This window comes from Macaca nemestrina, chromosome 2, assembly GCF_043159975.1.
Source record: "Macaca nemestrina isolate mMacNem1 chromosome 2, mMacNem.hap1, whole genome shotgun sequence".
NCBI lineage: Eukaryota > Metazoa > Chordata > Mammalia > Primates > Cercopithecidae > Macaca > Macaca nemestrina.
In genome coordinates, this window is record NC_092126.1 from 136710563 (window position 1) to 136729657 (window position 19095).

The following is a 19095-nucleotide window of genomic DNA, read 5'->3' on the forward strand; positions in this document are numbered from 1 at the left end:
TTGGGTGGAGATGTAGTCATCTGAAGGTTTGACTGGGGCTGGAGGACGAGGGGCAACCAACAGTGTCAGAATATGTGAGGGACTGAGAAGCTGTGAAATCATCGTATTTCAGAACATGAGGTCAGTAATTCTGAGCATAAAAGTAACAGCTGCAATGGAAAGTAAGATGAGGCACACAGACAAGTGTAGAGGGATGAAAAAGGACTTTGCTATGAAGAAACAAATGCAGAGCCTCCTGGAGATAGTGAGCTATCAAAGATGCAAGAAAAGATGTTTGCTAAAAGAGGTTGCTGACTCACTTGGCTGGCAAGTTGGTGCTGGTTGTTGGTGAGAGACCTTTGTTCTTCCCCACATGGGCCTCTCCACAGGCTGCTTGAGTGTCTTCACAACATGGCGGCTGGCTGCCCCTGGAGCAGGTGATCCAAGAAAGATATGATGGAAGTGGTGATGTCTTTTATGACTTAGCTTTAGAAGTGACACACTGCCATCATGCCATGTTCCATTTGTTACATGTGATTCACTAAGTCCAGCACACATCCAAGACGAAGAGGATGAGGGTCTACCTTCTGAAGAGGGGAATGTAAAAAACGAACAAAAAAAAATTGTGGCCATACTTTAAAATCACCCCACAGGAACATATTGGGTTCTCTGTAAATACTCCAGAAGGAAATATCAGTTCTTTTTATTCAGTTTGGTGAGAAGTGCCTCAGCTGTTATCCTTTTTAACTCCAATAAGTCCCGTTTTTTTTTCTCCCCCTCAATTAACCTTTATTTCAAACTTCATCTCTTAGTTTCTTATTCTCAGCTCCAGAGAATGAATTATGTATAACAAGTTCCAGACATTTTTTTTTGTGTGTGCCTAAGGTGCTTAAAATAGTAAAGAGCTAAGTCTCACCAACCTTGTAAGTTAGACCCAAAAAAATTGTCCTAGGAAATAGAATGTAATTTAAAATTTTATCATTTCCACAGATTGACAAAATCATCTTTACCTTGTTATTAGAGGGGTTTTTCCCAAGTTGGTAGTGACATTTGGGACTCTGTCATCACCAACTTATTACTGGAGAGAAGACTATTTTCCTCATCCGTGGTGTTTTGGACAAAGCCCTGGCTAGTCTTAGTCAGGTTGGGCTGTCAGCCTTGAGCTGGTTTCAGATTCTGGGTAGCGATTCTGTCAGCTGCATTGTCTCAGCATGGCCTTCAGTGCTAAAAATTGTCCTTTCTGAGATGCTGAGCTTCTAGGTTTGTTAAAGTGGATCCCTTTAAACATGTTCAATTCCAGGGCTTCTTCAATTCCAGGACTACTACCAACCTCTAGTTTTGTTAGGGAGAATTAAGTTTCCCCTTTGCTAAAGCTCCCTAGCCATAGCCTTCCCACCACAGAACACTTGCTGAGCCACAGCTCAAATTTCTCTTGGCCCATGGCTGTTTGTCTCAGCTTGTCAGAGTGGAAATGGGTTACTTGGAGATCAGAGGTTGCACACAAATTGAGATGAGGACACCCACATTGGAAAAGGAAAGGTAATAGCTAGAGCCACACACTTGGCTTTTCATTACCTACCCTATCTGTGGGAAGTTTGGAGGGAGAGGTTATCCAACCTTCAAAAGCCAATCCCTTGTCCTGCCCTACAGGAACTCATATAGAGCCCTGCCACCTCCTGTTCCACAGCTGAAGTTTCTCTCCTTTGCTGACTTCTCCTCTCCTTTCCTTTCTTTCTTTCTTTCTTTTTTTTTTTTTTTTTTTTGAGACAGTTTCATTCTTGTTGCCCAGGCTAGAGTGCAATGGCACGATCTTGGCTTACTGCAACTTCTGCCTCCCGGGTTCAAGTGATACTCCTGCCACAGCCTCTGGTGTAGCTGGGATTACAAGCATGTGCCACCACGCCTAGCTAATTTTTGTATTATTAGTAGAGATGGGGTTTTACCACATTGGCCAGGCTGGTCTTGAACTCCTGACCTCAGGTGATCTACCCACCTCGGCCTCCCAAAGTGCTGGGATTACAGGTGTGAGCCACTGCATCTAGCCACTTCTTCATTTCTATGGATGCTAGTTTTCTTTATTGTGGGAAGAAACCTCTTTACCCTACTGCCTACTTTTAGCAAACACCTTTTTCTTGCATCTTTTATAGCTCACTGTCTCCAGGAGGTTCTGCATTTGTTTCTTCTTAACAAAGTCCTTTTTTATCCCTCTACACTTGCCTGTGTGCCTCATCTTGCATTCCATTGCAGCTGTTACTTTTATCCTCAGAATTACTGACCTTACATTCTGAAATATGATGATTTCACAGCTTCTCGGTCCCTCACGTATTCTGATGCTGTCGGCTGACCCTCTTCCTGGAAGCTTGCATTTTTCTCAACTTAGTGATGTTGGACCCTCTTAATCACCTCTCTGACTTTGCTTTTCTCGCCTTTTCTACCATCTTCTCTTTCTTGTCTGTGTTTTTTTTTTTCTATCTGCATTCAGAGCATCCATGCCCTCTCTCTCTCTTCAAGGCTTGGCTTTGATGACAGCCCTCGCTCAGTGACTCTCAGATGCTTATTCTCTTCCTTTCTTTCTCCCCTTCTTTTGGTCTCATTTTAATTGTCCAGCCTATTCCTGGATCCTGATGAAAATGAAGCTTTTCTTTCCTGCAAAGTTGGTGGTGTTTTTCCAGTTTCTTTATCATTATTGGTAGTTACCAATCTCTCCCTGAAGCAAAGAGTCTTTGACTCGTGTGTGAATCATGACAGTCCTTTTATAATATAGCATAGACTTGGCCAATGCTCCCCATGAATAAAGTTCTGTTCCTGGCCTCTCTCCTTGTTACTCATGACTGGCCTTCTTGCAGTAGCCTCCTGTGAGGAGTCTATGGCTCTGATCACTCCTTATTCTGTTAGGACCTTGATTTGGTGCAAGGAGTAGGAGCCTGAGGCTTTGAGACATCCTGGGTTCAAACCGGGACTCTGCTGCTTAGCAGTTTAAGCTGCACTGGTCTTCTTGTCTCCAAATGGTCAGCCTTGACACCTTTGATTTCTTGATAGTGGTAGGAACTCAGCTGCACCTCTTTGAATTTGGAGAGATTTGGATATTGGCTGTTACTTTGACTTGCAGTGGGGCTGAATGCAGTTTTGCTATACTCATGTAGTTGCAGCAACCACCAGTGGAACTGAGTTCAGAACTTAATAACATTGTTGATTCCCAGTCTGCTTCCAGACCAACTTGCTCCTGAGTCTGCTGCATCAGAGCCCAGATTGTGGAGAGCCGAAGGAATTTCCTTTTTCCTGAGGCCATAGATGCAGGATGTTTCCTCCCTAGCATCAACTACTTCCTGGGACCGTAGAACGAGAGATGTGCAAAGTTTCAGAAAAAACTTTACAGCAGAGGTCCTCAGTGGGGCAGTGCTGCCCTCTGGGAGGCGCTTTGGGAATTGGTGGGGTCCTCACAAGGATTGCGGGGCTCTAATGGCATATGATGGGTGGAGACCAGGGATTGCTGATGCCCTGCAATGTGCGGGATAGTTCTACTCAAGAGTGATTGCCAGAAACCCTGTATAGCTCTGAAATGCCCTGCTGGGTGTGCGTATGGGAGAAAAACCTGTGTAATTATCCAGACATTAACTCTTTTTTATATAATAAAAACTTTTTTTTTTTTTTTTTTTTTTTTTTTTTTTTTTTTTACCGTTTGAGTATGTGCTGAGCTTTCCAATAATGCAACCACCAAGAGTTAGCATTTTAGGAAGTTCCGTGGCTCTTGGAAGCTACTTGTATTTTTAGATTGTCAATTCTACATGCCCACCTCAGTCTGCCCTTTTAACAATGACATTTATTATGATTGTACATACAGGTGCAAGTACGTGTCTGCATCATTATGTCTTTCAGTGTGTCTTGTCCCCCATATCTACATATTAAAGTAATATTTTCAATTCCTGTCCTTTTGTTTATTGTGTATATTACAGTTAGGCTATTATATTAATTTTTAAAAAGTACACACATAGGTAGATATTATCTATGAATTTCATTTCAGCCTGGTAAAGAGCTCATGGTTTTGTAAGGAGAGCCACGAGTCAACAGGGCCTATGCTTGCTCAGGGAGGTGTGGGTTTGCTACCATGGCTGAAAGGACAGTGACAAAAATACCCTAATTCATCAACTCCAAGAGGATCATTTCTTCATATTTCAATGATTTTACAATCATGTTTTCTAACTGATGTGCATGTTTAGATGCTGTGACAGAAAATTTACATACCACCTTAAACCATGGTGTTAGAATTAGGGAGATACGTGAATATGAACTTTGTGTCATTTTAAAGTTCCTGATAGTTTAGACTTGTTCATTGTCTTCATCTTTTTTTAAATTTCAGACTCTTTTTTCCCTCTTTCCGGCAAATATGTGTATTTTTAGGGCTCTGTACATTTGCCAAATTAATCTAAGCTGCAATGGATTTAGGTCGCATGTTACTTTTAGGTGGAGAGGCAGTATGGCATATGGTTAAGAATATAGAAGCCGCAGCCACATGGCCTGGGTGGACATCCTGGTTCTACCTCTTAGTAGCTGTGTGACTTGGGGACCATTGTCCCCATCAGTGGATAACAAAACCCACTGAAGAAGTTGGAGGAGAGTGAGGGTTAGCTACTTACCTATACTGTCTCTACCAGGGTATACTGTATGACAAAGTGGCCTCAGATAAAATCCCATCACTCACACAGAGATTCGTTAGCCAAATAGTCACGAACAGACAGATAACGGTGCGTACCCTTTTTTCTGTAAGTGTGAGACGCTCTCAGCGCTCTGTGATTTTTAGCTGTTTTGGCTAGCACCTTTCATGCAAGACTGACTTGAGACTCTTCTGCAGTTAGCATTAGGCAGCCAGAAATCCTCCTACCACAATGGACAGACACAGGACCATTTAGGGATTGAGATTTGGCTGCCATTCCAGAGGGTGCACATCACAGGTCTTGCTAGATTCTTACACCTTGATGAAGAGAGGAGGATATCCCCCAAATGTTTTACTTTAATGTTGCCTGCCAAGAGTACTTCTTGAACATTCATTATGCCATTTATTTTTTATTTTTTTATTTTTATTTTTTGAGACAGAGTTTTGCTCTTGTTGCCCAGACTGGAGTGCAATGGCATGACCTTGGCTCACTGTAACCTCTGCCTTCCAGGTTCAAGCGATTCTCCTGCCTGAGCCTCCTGAGTAACTGGGATTATAGGCATGTGCCTCTATGCCTGGCTAATTTTGTATTTTTAGTAGAGATGGGGTTTTGCCAATCATTTCACCAGTAAGAACCTGTTCTGACATTCACTATGCTAATTAGCCCAACCTTGAGTGTTGATGGCATTATAGATAACAGAAACTTTGTCGCAGACACCTCTGGGGCAATGGTCCTTCTGATATGACATTAAACCACTCTTTTTGTTTTTTGAGATGGTGTCTCACTCTGTCACCCAGGCTGGAGTGCAATGGCTCTCACTGCAAGCTCTGCCTCCCAGGTTCAAGCAATTCTCCCGCCTCAGCCTCCTGAGTAGCTGAGACTACAGTCATGTGCCACCAAGTCTGGCTAATTTTTGTATTTTTAGTAGAGACAGGCTTTCACTGTGTTGGCCAGGCTGGTCTGGAACTCCTGACCTTGTGATCTGCCTGCCTCAGGTCTCCCAAAGTGCCAGGATTACAGGTGTGAGCCACCACGCCCTGCCACCACTCTTGAGTGTTCTTTTTTTATGAAAACAACCAATTGGCCTTAGAGTTAAAGGTTGGACTAGCCAGCACATGCTTAGCCTCACAGTGTGTATATAAAAGCATTTGAAAGTAAATTCCTTGTACCAGTACCTCTTTGGGCTGTTAACGATGTTCCTGTGAGTTACTTTATGTAATGTGTTTATAATATCATCTAATATTAAGTGCTATATAAGTATGTGGTATCATTATTATTGTAAGTGCTTTGATCTATCTTAAGAGCATGCGGTTTTATATGTTCATGTTATTTTTCCCACCAAATATCTGGTCTCCCATGTAACATACCAAAAGGAAGTTGGTGCGATTGATCCTCATTATTTGTGGATTGTGTATTTGTAAAGTCATCTACTTGCTAGATTTTATTCATAATCCCCAAACCAATACTCAAGGGGCTTTCACAGGCATTTGTGGACATTGCACAGAGTGGTGACATTTGAGTCACCTGATATACATGCTCCCAGCTGAGGTGGAACGATGTGACACTCTCCCTTCTCATTTCAGCTCTCATGCTGTCAACAACATCTCTCTCATGGTCTATTTAGAGCTGTTTTTCACATTGTTGCGTTTTTTTCTTGGTGACTTCACTGTTTACAATGGGTCCCCAAGCATAGTGCTGAAATGCTGTCCAGTGTTTCCGACTTCATCTGGTTACTGGAAGGAGCAAGTGGCACAAGCAACTACCACACTTGGCAAGAGTAGGTGGTTCCTGCCTTGCTTAGTGCAGTGGCCCTGCCCAGGACAACAGTGGCCCAAGGGATGTCAGGTTGCATGACTATTTTGAGCCTGCATGCAGGAAGGCTACAATGTGTCTTACACAGAAAATATGTGTGTTAGATAAACTTCATTCCAGCATGAATTTTAGTGCTCTTGACTGTGAGTTCAATGTCAATTAATCAATTGTTTATATTAAATAACATGTATCGAAACAGAAACCACATAGAAAACAGGTTATGTATTGATTTGTTGATGAAAATATTATGAACAGAAGCTTGCATAAACCTAACCTTATATTTTCCCTAGGAGCAGTGGTTCAGTATTCACTAATTCAGTGTTTGCAATGGCTTTATAGAACATAACTATCATGAATAAGGAGAATCAACTGTACTTACTTCTTAAGGCCTTCTTTTCGATGCTATCACTCTGCAATTGTTAAAGAACCTCAGAGGCAGAACTGGCTACATAATTTGTGGGGCTTAGTGCCAAGTGAAAATGCAAGACCCTTGTTGAAAAATTAAGACTTTTGCTGGGTGCTATGGCTTACACTTGTAATCTCAGCACTTTGGGAGGCCGAGGCGGGCAGATCACTTGAGGTCAAGAGTTTGAGACCAGCCTGGTCCAACATGGTGAAACCCTGTCTCCACTAAAAATACAAAAATTAGCCAAGTGTGGTAGCAGGTGCCTGTAATCCTAGCTACTTAGGAGGCTGAGGCAAGAAAATTGCTTGAACCTGGGAGGCGGAGGTTGCTGTGAGCTGAGATTGCGCCACTGCACTCCAGCCTGGGCGATAGAGTGAGACTCCATCTCAAATAAATAAATAAATAAATAAATAAAATTAAAATGAAGACTTTCAAGATGAGCATTAAACCAAGCCTGTGGGCCCTCTGTGGTTGCACATGTCACATGCCTATAAAGACAGCCCTGAATTCTGGGGTTAGTCAGTCTGAGAGACCATCTCTAAGCACCAGGCTGGGAGAGAGGGGAGAATCGGCTGTGCCTACACAGCTATTGCTTCTGGTGGCCAGTGATGTTGTAGTTGAAGGTGAAGGCTGTATATTTCAATAGATGCTACTTAGCCACAGTGCAGTGGTGCCCTTGCTTGCCCAGGCCCCACCCAGGTTGCCATGCTCCTATTGCTGGAGCTCCCACCACATGACCAGTGACTTCTCCCCAAATTACGAACACTATGAAAGGGCCAGCTCTTGGTAGAGCATGGAATGCTCACCCAGATGCCTACCATGGTTTTGAAGCTTTATTCAGGCAACTTTGGTGGCAGAACTCACCTAGTCCATCCAAATTCATCCTGATGAGTTGCTCCAACTTTAATTTTCGGAGACTAGAATTTGGGATCACCAATATTTTTACCCAAGAGTTTCCTAGAGCTTGATGTTAATTTGACTTTTCTCATTCTAGAGGTCTATGTAGCAAGGTGGAGGACAGCTCTGCTAACTCAGAGGACCAGTAGGCTCATCCCCTCAAAGTGCAAATACCTATTAACCATGTCTGCATAATGCGCAGGCTACTTACGTGACCTGACATAGAATAATGACAATTTTCTGGGTCTGCTTTGGAAAAGCAGTAACAGTGATAGCATGAAGATCATATATGTGGTTTGGCCTGTATCTTGTTCCATTCTGGCCATAACAAAATACATAAACAGGGTGGCTTCTAAACAAAAGTTATTTATTTTTTTACAGTTCTAGAGGCTGAGAAGTCCAAGATCAGGATGGTCAGATTCTGGGGAGGACCCTTTTCCAGGCTGCAGATGGCTGCTTTCTGGTTCCTCATACAGTGAAAGGAGTGAAGGAGCCACCCCCCCCCCCGCCCCCGCTCTGCCCCCAGCCTCCTTGATAAGGCACTAATCCCATGCGTGAAGGTTCCACCCTCATGACCTAATCCACCTCTCCAAAGGCCACACCTCTTAATATCATCACTCTGGGGGTGAGAATTTCAGCATATGAATTTCGGGAGAATGACACAAACATTCAGACCATAGCAGCTTGCAAAGATATTTTTGTAAATATTCAAACTAGTTGCTAACATTTAAATCAGGAAATTTCACAAATTTCATGGCAGGCTCTCTGGGAAAAAAAATTCTATTTTTTTTTTTTTTTTTGATAACATTAGGCTTCCATTCCCATGTCCTCCATTGCCTGGAGCTGGATAGCAGCTCCCTCTTTACATGAAACATGAGCTGTCCTCTTCCACAGCCCCCACCTGTCCATTCCTCCCACTCACCTGCCTGGTTTGTGTGAGCAGGGCTGATATCGATGGCTGACAGGGCCTGCTCTGAGCCCACTGGGCCCAGGTGGTTCCAGTTGTTAAATATTTTGACTATCTCCCCTGCTTGGAGCCATTTGAGTTGCTAACCTTGCTCCACAAAGAAGCAGCTGTCAGCTCCTTGCTAAAAAATAAATTTAAATTCTGACTCCAGGGTCATTCTGTTACACTGATTAATCTGTTAGATTGTCAGTATTTGCCACCATTTCATTTGTGGGAAGCAGAGCTTCTAGATTGAGTCTAAGAGGAATTCAGAAAGTCTGGCCATGTCTGTGCTGATGGAGTGGGTGCCCTGGAAAGCCAATTTGCATGAGGGCTGAGGCCCCTCCTGGGGGACAATTCATCCTGATGAAATGGGAGAACTAGGTACGGAGAGCCTGGCCTTGTCAGAGAAAGCTCAGTTGTCAGATAATGGCATGGTGTCTGACACCTGATTTCTCCCAGCTCCTATTGGTTTCTCTGTAGCCTTAGAGCACAGGGCAACAGGTAGGGAAGGAAGAGTTTTTCTCTACAAACTCTGGGGTATCTCTCTGACAGAGCTGGACATAAAAGAGATAAAGAGACATTCTTCCCTCATTACACCACAGACAACCCACCTGTGTTTTATTCTACACACTATGAGCACACCTGTTATGTTATTGGCAGGGCCTGGCAGACACTTTAGTGCTGTTGGAGAAGATGAGTGGGCCCCTGTTGATGGTTTTGGGTCCTATTTAACCTCCCCCCACACCCTTCCATGTCCTTAACTTGTTGGAAACAGACACAGGAGGCAAATGGGCTCAGATTAAATGGAGCATGTGGCAGGACAGTTATACTGGCTGTAATTTTCTTAAAATACTTTGGTATAGATGATGTGCATATGTGTGAAGTTAAGTTTAATATGTACCCTGGGAGTGTAGGTTAACATTTCAAGCATTCGTAGTCTGTTTACCTATTACTACATAGAAATCCACCCTAACATTTGGTAGGTTAGAAAGCAATATGTGAATCTCTCTCATGGTTCTGTGGTTGAATGGTCTCAGCTGGGCAGTTCTCAGAGTCTTTCATGTGCTTGCAGCCTGATGGCAGCAGGGGCTGGAGGCATCTGAAGGCTCATCTGCCTGGATATCCAAGATGATTTCTTTCCTCATGTGTCCAGTGCTTGGGCTGGGATGGCTGGAACAATGAGACTAGCTGGGCATCTCTTTCTCCATGTGGTCTCCCTACGGGGCTAGCTTGGGCTTCCTCACATTATGGTGATCTCAGGGAGCCAGACTTCCAAGAGAGCATTCCAGGAGACCCATGCCAAGGCTTCAAGGCTTCTTATCACTTAGCCCTGGAAGTCACGTGACATCACATCTTCTGCCACCAATACTAACTGTGATGGTGGACTTTATGTATCAAACTGGCTAGGCTGCAGTACCCAGATAGTTGTTCAAGCATTATTCTAGATGTTTCTGTGAAGGTGTCTTTTAAAGATGAGATTAACATTTACATCAGACTTTCAGAGTAAGCAGATGGCCCTCTCTAGTGAGGGTGGGCCTCATCCAATTAGTTGAAGGCCTTAAAAGAGAAAAAGGACTGTTCTCCCTTGAGGAAGAGGGAATTCTGCCCATTGACTGCCTTTGAACATGAATGACGGCGTTTCTCCCCTGAGTCTCCAGTCTGCCGGTCTGCCCCATAGAAGTGACTTGTCAGCCTCCCCAGTTTCATGAGCCAATTCCTTAAAATCCCTCCCTGCCTTTCTCTCTCTCTGTTTCTCTATCTCTATTTCTATTCCTATCTATCTATATCCTATTGGCCTAGTTTCAGAGGGAGGGGAATTAGATTTCCAAATAGAGGAGCATAAAAAAATGTTCAGCCAGCTCTAATCCATCATAATTCTCATCTGAAATTCCCACTGTCTGGGTAATTAGCTGGGATTTGAAAGAGCCTAAATAGGACTCCACCTTCCAGAGGTGGCTTCAAATATCTCGATCTGAAATCTCCAGTGAGGGGTTTTTATTTGCATAAGGGATGTGTAGAAATAATAATTTTCACCAGATGAGTGATTGGTTAAAAATATTTGCTTGCCAGAAAGACTCTGCAGGCATCACCACCTTTGAGTCAAGGAGGTTTAAGACCCCGGCCAGGAAAATATGACAGCACAAACTGAAGGTTAGAAGGTCACTTAGCTCTGTGTCCTCCAGTTCTCAGAGGCACCTGTTGTTTGATCCAACTAAAAGGGAGTTGATTACAAGTGAATGAAATTCTCTTGAAATGTTCTTATTGGAGAGCCCAAGTATAGAAAACAAGATGTCTCTGAGTTTACAGAACAGGTTGCATGATTATTTTGAGCCCACATGCTCTAGGAAATGATTACACAAACAGAAAATTTGGTCTAAGACTTGTTTTTGTTCTAACATGCTACATAGCAGTGAGCTATGGGGAAGGAGCCACTTAGCTCCCAGCTACCTCTGAAGGTTGGCTGTGACCAATATTACCTCCTTGTTCCAAATCTGATAACGTTGAGCAGCCCTATGGGCTTAGGCGAGTTGGCCACAGAGCTTCTCTGTCTCACATAGACCTTGGGATTCACGTGACTTTGCTTTGCATATTTAGTTGCAGGCTAACGAACTGGAACTGGGAAATTGGAAGCTTGGCTAGGCTGGCCTGCAGCAGGCCCTACTTCATCTGATTACTGGAAGGAGCAAGTGGCACAAGCAACCACCATGCGTGGCAAGAGTAGGTGGCTCCTGCTGTCCTTGCTTAGTGCAGTGGCCCTGCCCAGGACAAAGGTGGCCCAAGAAATGTCAGCTGGGCTCATCTCACCAATCATATTCATTACTCCTCCTTCCAAGGGGAGGAGCAGGGAAGAGCTGAAGGGGGTCACTCTACTGCTGTTCCCTTCCAGGGAATAGGGAAGAAGCCTCCTGTTGGAAATAAGAGAATAGAGGAAGGGATACCCCAGCAAGGGTATTTAAGACTCTTGCTGATAATCCTAGATACAGCTGCAGAGACAATGATGGAATCCTGTAGGGACGGTGGTTCCACTGACATTGAGGATATTATTGTGACGCTGTCCTCACACTGGTGATGGCTGAGGAGAGCCCTATTTTATCCACATGCATTAGTTGTTTCCTGATGGAGACATGAAGCTCAGGTCTGACATTCCCTGTAAACTGCCCTTTCTTCAGCCACTTTGCACCAGTACAGTTCTCTGACCATGGTGGGATCTAAATAAGTATTTGTTGAGTTAATGAGCCCAGCAATAAGAGGCCAGGGCAGGCAATGGGTCTGGTATGAACATTAGGGAGGTTCTTGGTATGTAATTTTACAAACTTGAATGATGTGCAGAGAAACAACCTCCTTTTAAATGAAAGCTGACTTGTGGACTTCTAGGGTGGATTTACCATTTTAATTTAATTTTTTTTGTATGTTAAGGTATTTATTTTGAATTTCAGAAACTACAGTATTTTTGATTTTTAATTAAGAAAAGACATTTTAGAATTTCTAGATAGGACTTTGAAAATAAACATAGCACAATATACATAAAAGTAAATGACATTGCATTAAATTTTACATTGTTTTGCAGTTTCAAATTTCATATGACTGTTCTAAAACAAATTTTAAAATTCTTTTCAATGTTTTGCTTCCCTCGGTGTTCATTATTGCCTACTTATAAAGTCATAAAAGGCCGAAAAATAAGTTTTTACTCATATTGAAAACCTGATTTTTTTTTTTTTCCTTAAAATGGGGGTCTCTCACTATGTTGCCCAGGCTGGTCTCAAACTCCTAGGCTCAAGGGATTCCCCACCTCAGCCCGCTGAGTAGCTAGGACAATAGGCCTGCATGGCCACACCCAGCTGAAAACCTGTTTTTTTTTTTTTTTTTTTTGAGACAGAGTCTGGCTCTCTCACCAGGCTGGAGTGTTGCGGCATGATCTTGATTCACTGCAGCCTCTGCCTCCCTGGTTCAAGCGATTCTCCTGCCTCAGCCTCCTGAGTAGCTAGGACTACAGGCGCACAACACCACGCCTAGATAATTTTTGTATTTTAAGTAGAGAGACGGGGTTTCACCATGTTGACTAGGATAGTCTTGTTCTCTTGACCTCGTGATCTGCCCGCCTCGGCCTCCCAAAGTGCTAGGATTACAGGAGTGAGCCACCGCACCTGACCGAAAGCCTATATTTTTATCCTCTGATGGACAAGAACGGAGGGGTATCTCCCACTCTCTAAGCTGGTCCAGTTCTAGTCCTAGGCCTGTAAATGTAGATCACAATCCTGATGAAGTCATGGGTTCCATCAGTGTTATTCTGGCATTCTTAGCATAATTGTCATGAACATATTTAAAATATTTTAGGCCACTGAGCAGGTGTAGGTTGTCCCCATAGTCAGTCAGAGGAGAAAGGCCATTTCCTGTCTAACTTGATTCCACCTGAAATTATCCATTTGACTTTGGGACTTGACTGAATGTTGGTATGTTGGCTGAAATGACACCAAAATATTGACTGTAATGGCAAGGGTAAAATGTACTCCTCTGTTTTATTAATAGATACTAATATAATTTTTAATATATACATATATTTTGAGACAGGGTCTTGCTCTGTCACCCAGGCTAGAGTGCAGCAGCATGATCTCAGCTCATGGCAACTTCTGCCTCCCAGGTTCAAGCAATTCTCATGCCTCAGCCTTCTGAATAGATGGATTACAGGTGCGTGCCACCACGCCCGGCTAATTTTTGTATTTTTAGTAGAGAGGGGGTTTCACCATGTTGGACATGCTGGTCTCAAACTGCTGGCTTCAAGTGATCTGCCTGCCTTGGCCTCCTCAAGTGCCAGGATTATAGGAGTGAACCACTGTGCTTGGCCAATTTTATAATTTTTTTTTAAACAAAAAAATTAAACAATAGCATCCAACTATATATACTTAAATATTTTATATATATATATATATATTTACATTCATAAAAATAATGATTAGTTTTCTGGATGAAGAACTGAGGCCCCAGAGTTAACTAGATCAGTGGCTCAAGCTAGGCTGCATTTTAGAATCAAGGGCAGTGATATCCAAGTCACAGTGACCAGTGGCATCAGAATCTCTTGGGGTGGGATCCTTTTATTACTATTTTGTAAAGATCCCCAAGTTAAACTTGAAAAGTGAATTAGGTCATATTAGGTCAGAGATTAACACAAGTTATACTACTGATTATCTTACCCTAGCAAGTATAGGTTAGTTTTTGTGATTTTCTTACGCATGCTGTTTCTAATAAAAGAAGAGATTGATCTCTTGCTCAATGCAACTAAAAGGTGAGCTATAAAATCACAGAGGTGATCACAACTCTACCCAAAGAACAGTGGCGCACCATACTTAATCTCAGCGCTAGTTCTTATCCTCAGGTGCTTGTCATTCATTCTTGGGACTTCAAAATAAATATAGATATAGATATCCAGGAACCGCCTTAGACTAGATAAGTCAACATCAATCATGAGGAGAGATACCTGAGCATATGAACTTTTAAAAAGATTCATGATTTTGATGCCTCACCCTGGACGGAACCCTCTCATAGTATGCCACACGGTATGTCCTTAGCTGTATTCAGTAAAATTACAGGCAAGCAGATTCCAGTTTAAGAGAAGACAATGAAAATAATTTAGAGCTACCAAGTAAGAATGGGGTTTTTTTGTTGTTTTGTTTTTGTTTTTGTTTTTTCTGAGATGGAGTCTTGCTCTGTCGCTAGGCAGGAGTGCAGTGGCACGATTTTGGCTCACTGCAACCTCCGCCTACCCGGTTCAAGTGATTCTCCTGCCTCAGCCTCCCGAGTAGCTGGGACTACAGGCGTGAGCCACCATGCCCAGCTAATTTTTGTATTTTTAGTAGAGATGGGGTTTCATCATGTTGGCCTGGATGGTCTTGATCCCTTGACCTCGTGATTCACCCACCTCTGCCTCCAAAAGTGCTGGGATTGTAGGTGTGAGCCAGTGCGCCCTGCCTGGAATGGTTTTAAAGCAGTGAGCTCTCTGTGGCTGGAAGAATAAAAGCAAAGGTTGAATTATCACTCGCTGGGAATGCTATCAAGGGGTTTCAGTAAGTACTTGGATCACATGATATTTGAATTTCCTCACAATTCTTAAGTTTCTATAGCCAAAACTTCCAACAGATCACATTTAATGGATATAGACATTGTCATGAAAACTCATGATTTTACCAGAAATTATCACGGTTATTTTGTCTGTAAAATGGATTAGAATTTAGTAGTACTGGTGGAACATTGCCTCTGACATCAGTCTTATTGAGGGGAATACGTTTCCCCTCCTCTTCATGCTTGGATGGAGGGAAGGGAAATTCTCCTTGCTCCTTCAAAGCGAGAAGTGTAGGAAAAAGCTCCCTGAACCCTCATTAATTCCTTCCCAACAGAGAACTGTCTCATCCTATGGGTGATACAAGAAGGAACTGAGCATGTGTGGTCCAGCCCTTGGTGGACCTTGAAAGTTAACTGGTCTCAGGATGAAAAGATGGGCTCTGCCCCAACAAGGCAGAGGCTCACAGTTCTTTCCAATCAGGGAGAAATATTAGTGTCTGATTGGAGAAAAATGCAGCCTTCTCTATTTCAGCTTGTTCACTGATAAAGTGGATATTTTTCTCTTCCTCTGACTCCCATTTCCTATTTCTCAACTTGTTCCAAAGTGAAGAGGGGAACAAGAGAGTTACCTGTTGGTGTCCTTAAACCCCTCACCTATCACAATACAGCAATAAACGGTAACTGTCCATCTCTATGATACTTGTGTTCTGAAATGGTATTACATTATTTTTTCAAGTCAGTGAACTCTCATATTCTAAAGAATAAAAAGAACAAAACATTATATAAAATCCCTCTTTCTTTACTGGCATAAAAAATTTGGGATTTCTAACTACTGAATTGTCTGTCCCTAAGAAATAATAACATTTTTCAATTTTCCAGTTTATTGGGAATAATCTTAGTCATGACCTGCAGAAGTTAGTCCTGGACAATCTGGAGAGGGGTCTTCTTTATCTTTGTAGACTGTTCCAAACCAAATACAATACAGAAGTTCTTCTCTTAAATAACTAGTCAATATTTGTAATTTTTCCAGTACACTTAAATCTTCACTCTTATATTCATCTTCATCCCATTCTTTTTCTTCTTTATCTTCTTCAAGCCTCTTCTTCAAGCCTCAAACAACCGTGCTTCCCTGGGAACCTGAATATTTTTCTGGGTGTCCAATTGTTGACAGACTCACTGGTTTCTTCTGAGATCTCCTTCTAGCTTCATTTCATCTTGCCTATTTTTAAGTTGCATTCGAAACTGTTCTGCAGCTTTTTCTTCAGCTTGGTTATTCATGTGAATCTTTTTTCTGTAGCTTTCTAATTTTTCCTCTGCTTTCCGTTTTAATGATGCCTCATGACCAAATGCCACTTTTCCCTGTTTTGATACTGAGAGGAATCGGTTCAACAATACCACTCCCACTCTCACCAAGTGCCTGACCACTTTTATAGCCCATCTTTTGGAGCAAGGCAAACCCTTTGTTTTCACAGCCTAGTGCATTCTTCAACCCATTGTCACGTCTTTCTTGTTCTTCTTTTAAACTCTTTTGCCTGAGTTTCAAATTAGCTTCCTGTTGCTTTTCTTCTTTTCAATGGGCTTCTCAGATTTGCCTTAGCATTTGCAAGCCTGGTCTGATATCCTCTTGGACATTAATGAAGGAATCAGACATTAGTCCTCTTCTTCTGCCATGTTCAACTTCACATGGCTATAGTATTTGACAGTTCTCTACTCGCCCTGGTTCAGCTCCGGGGAGTGTGTGCTGGGCATGCACCCACCGACCAGTGTTGGACTTCCGGGCCTCGGCTCCCTACCATTTTTATCATTTCTTAAATTCTCAGAATTGGAGAACTAGGTGTGGTGGATATTTTCTCTTTGTCCCTCTAACCTATGCTATGTTCCCTCCTTCCACTCTGCTCTATGTCCTGGGAGGCTGACCTGTCTGAACCTTATCAGTGGGCTCCCTTGTCTTTTGGCATCTGATTGGGTTCAGCTCATGGGGAGCCCAGACTGTGAAGTCAGGGCATTAATTTTCCACTTTACCCTTTACCTATAGGTCTCAGCTTCTAACAGGATGTCCTCTCTATAGAATCTGTGCCCCATCTCCATCTCTGCACCCCCCTTCTCCTCCTTCCCTCTCTGTGTCTCCCTCAACCCCCAACATGCTTCATCCTTATTTTGCCCCTTTAGGACTTTGGTAATTGTCTTTCCTTTCACCCTCCTTACACTTTTATTATAACTAGTATCTATTTAAAATTCTCCTTAAATTACTTAACCTGAGTATGTATCTCTTTCCTGCCTGGACCCCAACCCATATTTTAGGTCAGTGGTTTTAAACTGGGGGTGATTTTATCCCCCAGGAAACATTTAGTAATGTCTAGAGACACTGTTTTGTTTTGTTTGTTTTAAATTTTATTTTAGGTTCAGGGGTACATGGGCAGGTAAACTGCATGTTGGATGGGTTTGGTACACAGATCATTTTATCACTTAGGTAATAAGAATATTATACAATAGGTAGTTTTTCAGTCCTCTCCCTCCTTCCACCCTTCACCCTCAAGCAAGCCCTGGTGTCTGCTGTTCCCTTCTTTGTGTCCATATGTGCTCACTGTTTAGCTCCCACTTATAAGAGAGAACATGTGGTATTTTGTTTTCTATTCCTGTTAGTTCACTTAGTATAATGACTTCCAGCTCCACCTATGTTGCTGCAAAGGGCATAATCTTGTTCTTTTTTATGGCTGCATGGTGTTCCATGGTGTATATGTACCACATTTTCTTTATCTAGCCTACTATTGATAGGCACCTAAGTTGATTCCGTATCTTCGCTATTTTGGACAGTGCTGCAATGATCATATGAGTGCAATTGTCTTTATGGTGGAATGATTTATAGTCCTTTTGATATACAACCAATACTGGGATTGCTGGGGTGGAATGGTAATTCTGCTTTGAGTTCTTTGAGAAATCACAAAACTGCTTTCCACAGTGGCTGAACTAACTTACATTCCTACCAGTAGTGTATAAACATTCCTTTTTTTCCAAAACCTTGCCAGCATCTATTATTTTTTTGACTTTTTAATACTAATCATTCTGACTGGTGTGAGCTAGTATCTCATTGCAGTTTTGATTTGTGTTTCTTTAATGATTAGTGATGTTGAACATTTTTTCATGTGCTTGTTGGCCACATGTATGTTGTCTTTTGTGAAGTGTCTATTCATGTAGAGACCCTGTTGATGGTCACAACTGGAGGTGGTTTGGGGATGTTTGCTACTGGCATCTAGTGGGTAGAGGGCAGGGATGCTACTAAATCCTGCAATGCACAGAACAGTCCCCTACAACAGACAGTTATCCAGCCCAAATGTCAGTGATGCTGAGGTTGGGAAGCCCCACTTTAGATGTTCACTCACATCTGCTATCACATCACAACCATAAAATCAACACATGTTTACAAACTGCATATAAATAAGAACCACTGAAATTCAAAGTTACAATGTTAACTGAAAGTTAAGGATGGAGTTATTTTGCTGAAATTAAATCACTGCTCACAATACAAGTGTGGCCCTGACTGCTTTGGTGCTGGTTGTTTTTCATTTTGTTGTATCTAAACTCCGTATGCTGGAGGATAACTCACTTCTCTTAGTATGTCTCTCTACAAAAGCTACCAGAAAGGTATAAAATGGTTGTTCCTAGGGCATGCAGCAGGATTTTGTTGGCTTTTACTTTGCACCAATTTAGACTTTATCTAAAGTCTACCATTATTATTTTTCTCATTAACCCATATCAATTGAAGCTATGTTCATTGGTGCCAATATGTTCATAAATGCAATTGCAAAGGACATGGGGTCCTATGGCCCTATGGCAATACTTAGTCCTTCAGATATTTTTTAAGCTATCATAAAAATTAAGGCAGGATATTTAAATAAAATATGGAAGACTCACAGAAACTTTAGAATCTATCCTTGGAGTCCTGTGAGAAAAACACTGTTCTGGTGTTTGATGGAAAACGGGAGTAGCCCCTAGTTTCTCCCCATGGTTGGTGATGGAAATGCAGAAAGCTTCCACTGTGGACAGAAGGTTTTGATAATGGGCAAATAGAGCTTTCTTCTTGGTTGTAATTTTTTTTAATGCCTCAAAGATAAAGAAAGCTCTTTCTAATAAAATCTTTATCCCCAAGCGGTACACAGCAGGGGGTTCTTACGTATTCCAATCAACATGTTTTCCTTTCTCAGCTATGGCTTTCTAGATGAACTTCCCTTGTAATAGGAAGGAAGATAGCAACATGAGGTTTTTCTCTGCATGAGAAAGATTTGTTGAGTTTCCTCCTTTTTCCCCTGGCTGGGGAGGTGTGTAAGCTTCTAAAGGCTGAGGAGTTT

At 42.3% G+C, this 19095-nt stretch overlaps 1 pseudogene; it reads right to left on the reverse strand.

The window, feature by feature from the left end:
- Positions 1-15644: 15644 nt before the first annotated feature.
- On the reverse strand, positions 15645-16435 carry LOC105479674 (G patch domain-containing protein 11-like; annotated as a pseudogene).
- Positions 16436-19095: the final 2660 nt, after the last annotated feature.